The sequence below is a fragment of the Drosophila virilis genome, chromosome 2 (assembly GCF_030788295.1).
Source record: "Drosophila virilis strain 15010-1051.87 chromosome 2, Dvir_AGI_RSII-ME, whole genome shotgun sequence".
Lineage (NCBI taxonomy): Eukaryota > Metazoa > Arthropoda > Insecta > Diptera > Drosophilidae > Drosophila > Drosophila virilis.
The window spans coordinates 35,240,591-35,248,037 of NC_091544.1; the positions used below are offsets into that span (position 1 = coordinate 35,240,591).

General features: G+C 40.1%; 1 long non-coding RNA gene across 2 annotated transcripts; it reads left to right on the forward strand.

Annotated features, from left to right (window-relative positions):
- Positions 1 to 310: 310 nt before the first annotated feature.
- LOC116650028 (uncharacterized) lies at positions 311 to 1,691 on the forward strand. 2 transcript variants are annotated; one of them, XR_004303014.2, is made up of 5 exons: positions 311 to 467; positions 532 to 610; positions 772 to 888; positions 1,122 to 1,190; positions 1,269 to 1,691. It is a non-coding gene; the product is annotated as an uncharacterized lncRNA (long non-coding RNA). The 2 variants fall into 2 exon arrangements; XR_011416188.1 differs by having other exon boundaries at positions 532 to 593.
- The last annotated feature ends 5,756 nt before the right edge of the window (positions 1,692 to 7,447 follow it).

Genomic DNA, 7,447 nt, shown 5'->3' on the forward strand with positions numbered 1-7,447 from the left:
CTGTGTTACGGAACTGCTTGTTTCTCGGTGGGCGCCGCCGGCCGGCTCATCGGTTTCTCTGGGTGTAGTCCCATCCCTGGCCCGCAGTCCGCACAATCGATAACAACGAAGCTACACGTCTGTAGCAAAACACACTTACACAACACTATGCAAAGCGAACCACCACTCGATAACGTCAAACAATAGGAACTTCTAACTCATGAACAAAATAAACAGCTGTAACAACTATGAACATGTAAAAAACAAAGGTGAGACACTCAATATAAATTAACAAAAAAACACTATTTATCCACCTTACTCTTCCAGATCGGGGCCCGGTTCCGGACACAGCGTAGCCGCCCAACCATGAGACGATCACCTACTCGTCTCCAACGTTCTGCCATTAGATGGCCATCAGCCTGTGCCGGCTGTTATGCCAACTCTCTCCAACAAAGAAAACTACCCGGACATTTCTCTCTTCAGATACGGTATATAATTGCTTGCATTTCTTATCGTTGTTAACATTTAATCTTATTTTTTATTCCCCTGCAGGTTATCTTCAAGCTGTTATTTATAATTTCGTACTCGCTAACGTTTCCGGCACTTTAAGCCAGGTGCATACGAAAAGCTGGTATATTCTTATATCTAAAATAATAGATATAAGTTTTAAGTTTCAATTTCTTTTCTTGTTTCAACTTCGCTTAAACGGTTATCTATAACGCGTTGCATCATTTCATATTTGTAACAATTTCTATTAATCTTAAATATATTATATTTCCTTTTTTTGTACAGAATATCTTTTTCTGTTGGCGACCTTCGTATGATACCGGAGACCACAAAACAAAATCGGCCAGAAGTTATTGCCAGTCAACAAAGGAAAGGAAAACAAGGGGAGAAATATAAACACAGGTAATTATTGCACCAATGGGGAGCAAGTACCCGCTAAAATAAATGCGTGTATACATATGTGTTTCCAACGTAAGGCGTTGTTTGTCAAAGCGCTTATTACCTTGCCTGCCTAAAGAGCTCTCTCTCTATATATATATATATACATATATATATACATATATGCATAAGTGGGTATCACTCGTGCATAAGTTGACCAAAATCTAAACTTTTTAATTTTATTCTTTACTTTGCAGACGCAATTATCTATGGGCCCTTTCCTTTCCGGTTCGCACTTTCGGAAATTTACTTAATTTAAACTAGTCGTGAGTTTTTTTTTTTGTATTTAATAGCAAAAAAAAACTGGAGTTAAAAATTACAAAAAAAAATCGGTTCTCTTTCAGGGAGCACAATGGGAAGTCTGCGTCTGACTGTGCCGTTTACTCAGGCGAGGACGCACGAAATGGAACAGACTCACTCGGGTGAAATGGGCGTGGTCTTGCCCGTGGCTGCCTCTTCGTCGTGTGAGTCCCGTCCGTGATGGCTCATCTCTCCGTCGTGTGGATTACGCCGACACTTGGCCGCGCTTTGAAAATCCGGCCCGTGAATATCGGGGTTGATCTGGCCAGCGTCCTCCGGCGCGGGAACCAAACGTGGTGTGCCACAGGATGGCTGCGGCTGCTCTAATAGAGTATCGCTTTTATAGTAGTTTTAAATGACGACAGTGTGTTTCGGGTGTATTATTGTTTCGCGTATTATCGCTCTTGGGCACTATTTCTTTTGCAATACGTTGGCACATAAAAAATTATCTTCGCAATTAAATAATAAAGAAAGCTCGTCATGAACAAAAGTATGCCCTTTGATTTTTTCTTTTTTTCTTTTTGGTTAAGCACATGCTCCGTGGCCGGCAAGAAAAATATCCAACTTCCAAAAATTCTTAACTGTGAGCCGGTACGTCCGCTGTGGACCGCTGACAAAGTCAAACTCCTCGTACATTTGGGCAGCCCAATTTCGGCACACGAGAGTTCTCAGTTGAGAGTGATTGACGTGTTTTACTTGTGCTCCAAGATTTTTATATATTTTTGCGCTTTTATCCTGCTTTTTATTTCAAAATTTTGCATTTTTCGGTGCTTTATTTAAAAAGCTTTTATAAACTGTGCAAAGTGTTATCTGTTGTGCAGCGTAAGTCTGTTAATTTTTGCATTTTATAAAACGCGGCGTCAGTTCCGTGTTTGTTGTTATTGCCTGTTTTGATTCTTTTGCTTTGGTGCTCCCCTGTGCATACACACGTTTGTGCGTGTGTTCGCTGCCTACTTTCTGCTTGTGCATCGCGCTCTCGCAAATGTTTTCTATTGCTTTTCGCACCAAACAATTTGTTTGTGTACGAATAACTGTTTTTTGAGTACTTACTTGCTCTATCTTGTGCACCGTTTTCGTTTTGCTCTGCGCTCTCGCAACTTGCATACTCATTTAATAATAATGTCATGCTCTAAGAAACCGTGCACGTTCAAGCAGGCTGACGATTCTGCACTGCCGTAATTTGTTAATTGCTGGCTGTGTGAGAATATGATGGATGCTAAATGTGCAGGTCTCACTGGGCGTGATTGCGACAAGATCGCTGCTATTGCCAAGAACGGCTGCGGTGGCTTCCGTTGGTCGTGCCCAGAATGCATCGACAAGCAAATTGATTTCTCTAGAATGTATAATTCTGTGAGAAATCAATTCTTAAAATTAAATAATGTGGCTAAGCAGCTCTCGAGTAATTTTGACTCGAGTTTCGAGTTGCTTGGCAAATATAAATTTGAGTCCCCAACCAATCGCCGGTTGGAGCCACAACTTTTGCAATTGCCCTCTACGTCTGTTCAGACACCTACGAATTTCTTGTCCCTTCCTAGCAACTTGGAGGTATCTCCAATGTTGTCTTTATCGCCTTCTCCAAGCGACTGTCCAATTACCCCTGTTTCAACCCTTGTACTAGTCCCAGTAGAGCCCGTACCTGATCCCGTCCCAATTAATCAAACTGCCTCAGCCCCGCCAGCTCCTGGCCGCAAAGGTAGACCTGCGCGCAATCTTGCCCAGATTGCTAAAAACAATCATTGTGCCTCGTTAGCTCCTCCAACTCCTGTATTACCTACAGCCACATCAGCGCATACTTTAACGGTAGTTGCCCCTCGTAGGCAGGTTTTTGTGTCTCGACTTTCGTCGGACACCACTTCTGAGTCATTGGCAGCCTATATTGCTAGCAAATCTTCTGCTAGCGTGTCAATAACCAAATTTAATTTCTCCACCCCTCGTGAAATATCATCATTGAAAATAAATGTTTCACATGATATGTTCCCAATTATTTGTGATCCCAAATTTTGGCCTCCACACATAATTGTTCACGAGTTCAAGCCTAAAAATCGTAACCAGCCTGTCACCCTTCCGGTCCCTTCATTACCATTTCTGCCTCAAAAAACTAGCTTTATCTTTTGACCAAATCTTTATTGATTATCAGAATATCAGAGGTCTCATTTCAAAGCTTAAAAATCTTTTCATGGCCAGCACTTCCTTCGATTCGGATATAATAGCATTTTCAGAAACATGGTTAAACTCAACCATATTTGATTTTGAGATTTTTGTTTAGAAATGATCGGCCGACTCGAAGTGGTGGAGTGTTAATTGCCGTTAAAGTCACTCTCCATTCTGTTTTAGTAGGCCCACTGACGCTAAGATTGTCTCAGTTAAGGTGTCTTTTCCTACACGGAATACCTATGTAACATGCTCTTATGTCCCACCTTCTTCTGATATGCAAGTTTATATGAATCATATTACTTGTATTAAAGAAGTTTCTTCACACGTGCGTGATAATGATTTATTAATGGTGTTGGGTGATTTTAATTTGCCGAACATCTCTTGGTCATTATTCACTGCTGAAAATTATCTAGTGCTCTGTTTCAAATCAATTCAATTTCTAATCATATGAATAGAACACTTGACCTTGTATTTGTTAACGACTACCTTATTTCTAATTTGCCTAGGTCTCCTCCTTTATCTCTTCCTGAGGATGTCTATCATCCAACTTTAGACATTGCAATGCTAAATTGTAATCCTTTCATTTCTTCCTCATCAGCCAATAAGCCCCGCTATTGCTTTCGCAAAGGAAATTATTCTTTGCTGAATCAGCTTATTTATTCAACCGATTGGTCTTTCTTATATGACTCAGTTGATATGAATACAGCCATTAATTTTTTTATATCACCCTAAACTCCCTCTTAGATGTGTGTATTCCTAAGTCAATTCCTTCGACTACTTTTTCAAAATCACCCTGGTTTACTCCCAGATTATCACATCTGAAAAATGTAAAATCCAAATATTTTAAAAAGTTTAAAAAGTCTGGTTCGTGTACAGACTTGGCTAAATATTACATAGCCAAGTCGAACTTCTTTCTTCTTAATTCTCAATGCTATGAGAATTATCTAACTCGTTGTAAAAGGCGATTCGCCCGAAATCCGAGACAGTTTTATAATTTTGTAAACTTGAAGCGTAAATCTTCAAGTTTGCCATCTTCTTTTTTTCTTGGGATGGATAAAGCTAGCAATGACACTGATTCTGCTAACCTCTTTGCTAATTTTTTCCAATCAACTTACTCTTCAGTCTGTCCTAATACTAAATCTTACCCTTATACGATTTCTTCCGGTAGTTCTATACCTCCCCCCATTATTTCACACTCCTCTCTCCTATTAGCTATAAACTCTTAAAATCTTCTTATTCTCCTGGGCCGGACAATATTCCTAGTTGTCTACTCAAGGAGTGTAGTACTTACCTTTTTTATTCATTGCTAAAGCTTTTTAATCTATCCCTTGAAACTTCTGTCTTTCCATCTATTTGGAAAGAATCTTATATCATTCCTCTTCACAAGAAAGGTGGGAAGTCTGATATACAAAATTACAGGGGCATTGCAAAACTGTCCGCTATTCCTAAATTTTTTGAAAAAATAATCACTATGAATTCACAGCATTTCTGCAAATCAGTTGTTTCCCCTGTTCAACATGGATTCGTAAAGAATCGGTCAACTACGACCAATCTGCTTGAGTTTACTTCCTTGGTAAATGATGCTTTCCTTTCGAAAATGCAAACTTATGTCATTTACACTGACTTCAGTAAGGCGTTTGAATCTGTGCACCATGACATTTTACTTTTTAAACTTGACCGAATAGTATTCCCTCTGCCCCTTTTACTTTGGATTAATTCTTATTTAAAAGGTAGGACCCAAAGAAAAATACTAAGGTTGACTACCTCTAAAAGGGTTCACGTTACTTCTGGTGTTCCTCAAGGAACTCCCTCTGTTATATCACATGCCCGTGTACTCATGTATGCGGACGATGTCAAACTTTTTATATCATACACTAATCATCACTACATCATTCTCGTCTACAAGACGATTTGAACGCTATGCAATTTTGGTGTTCGGCCAATCTATTGCATCTAAATTGTTCAAAGTGTATGTTTATGACATTTAATCGTACTACACCATATCTTGTCAGTTATACAATCGACAATATCCCTTTGCAACGTATACTAACAGTTAAGGATCTAGGCGTTATTTTTGATTCTAAACTCTGTTTCAATCTTCACATAGATACCATTGTTAATGAGGCAAAAGGTGTACTTGGATTCATTAAACGATGGTCTAAAGAGTTTAACGATTCTTTAATAACAAAACTTCTGTACATCTCCCTTGTTCGCCCTATCCTTGAATACTGCTCTTGCATCTGGTCTCCACAGTATAACAACAGCCAGGATCGTATTGAATCTGTTCAGAAGCAATTTCTGCTTTTTGCCTTACGAGGTTAAAATTGGGACCCTAATCTTCGGTTGCCGTATTACTCCAGCAACCGTAGGACAATTCTCGGTGTTGTCCTTCTACATAAGTTGATTGTTGTCCTTCTACATAAGTTGATTTCCCATTACTTTTCTCTTTGTCCTATCTACTTAACACTCTTTATCCAATTCACATTGGTTTACTTTATTAACAATCTTCTTACTTTCTTTTTTTTTTTATATATTGTATTTTCTTTATTAATATATCAAATTAAGATTAGTTTTAATTTTACTTGGATACTAGATGTGGGCTCTAATAGCGTCACTGAAAAAATTAGCTGTGAAAAGGGGCACAGCTGGCCGGACTGGCAAATAAAACACCTCCATTGGTCGGTGATGCTATTTAGAAAATTGTATCCTTTAACTAGGATTTTAGCATATAATTCTATTGTATAATCTATTGAATAATGAGGAAGACATTCGATTTGTCGACCATTAATAAATAAATAAATAAATTGGCGAGGCGGGCACCGTTGCCGCCCATCTGCATAGCTGCATTTTTTTGGGTCAATGGCCCAAATGACGGCCAAGGGCATATCCAAGGGCATGCGATCCACTCTCCTCATATTCTCTTTAAGAGCGAACTGGGCGGCCAATAGCAATCGTCGCTTTTGGCGCCGTGGATCGCAAGTCTGGCGTTGCCACCCTTTAAAAATTTGGGCTCCGCCGTGGGCCCAGCTTCACCCCGCATACTCTGACCATACAACAAAAAGATATCGGCGTGGCCGATAATATCGCACGCAAACAACTAAGTAAACCCTCGGTGCTGCCGATAACGTCAAATGCAACAACTTAGTATAAAGGCTCCAACGGCTGTTTTATTGCGTCAGTCCTGACGAACACTTGAGAGTATTCATGTGTGGCTTAGAGAAGTAAAAGTTTTGACTTGCTATGGTGCGAAACTGGCGTCGGCCTTACTGCCCGCATGTTGGTACGAAACTGCGTCCGGGTCATGGAATTATTCGTTGTGGAGACGAAGTGTGCACCCGTACAACATTTCGGCAGTTGATGTTTAGTGATCTTCCTAGAAACATGTTCGGAGTCCAGGCATTACAGTTGGAAGTAGTTTATTCCATGGGGTCTGCGGCTTGCACATTACAGCGGCTTTCATAGACCTATGCCAACTCTGGACCATACCGTTTGACTGTGGATGATATGGTGTTGTGTGGATGTGTTCACTTCTCAAATAATTGGCTAGCGATTTAAAGAGTGCAGACTCGAATTGCGGCCCTTGATCAGTAGTGTTTAACAAGGGACACCCAAACCGTGATATCCAGCATTCCCAAATTGTATCGCAGATCATCTGTGTTGTCACATCCTGCAGACGTACTGCCTCCGGCCAGCGAGAGAAAAGATCGATCATTATCATTGTATCATGACATTTGCGATTAGGCATCATCGAGTTGTGTTTATGTATTTTCGCCCTCTGACATGGCAAGCAAATTAGTGACCATTCCAATATGTCCTTACGGATCGAAGGGCGAACATAATTGGCACATATTTCTTTGACTGTAGACCTTCCACTAGAAAAAGAGAGTCGGTGAACAATCGAAAATATTGTATCTCAGTTTCTGTGGAATATATGGTCTAGGAATAGCTGTCGATACGTCGCAGTACAGAAAAGTTTGCTTGTTGACTCGCATAGACTGTAGTTGTAACGATGTCTCTCCATTCAAAATACTTATCAGTTCGCTATCCGTTGCTTGGGTCGCTTCAATGC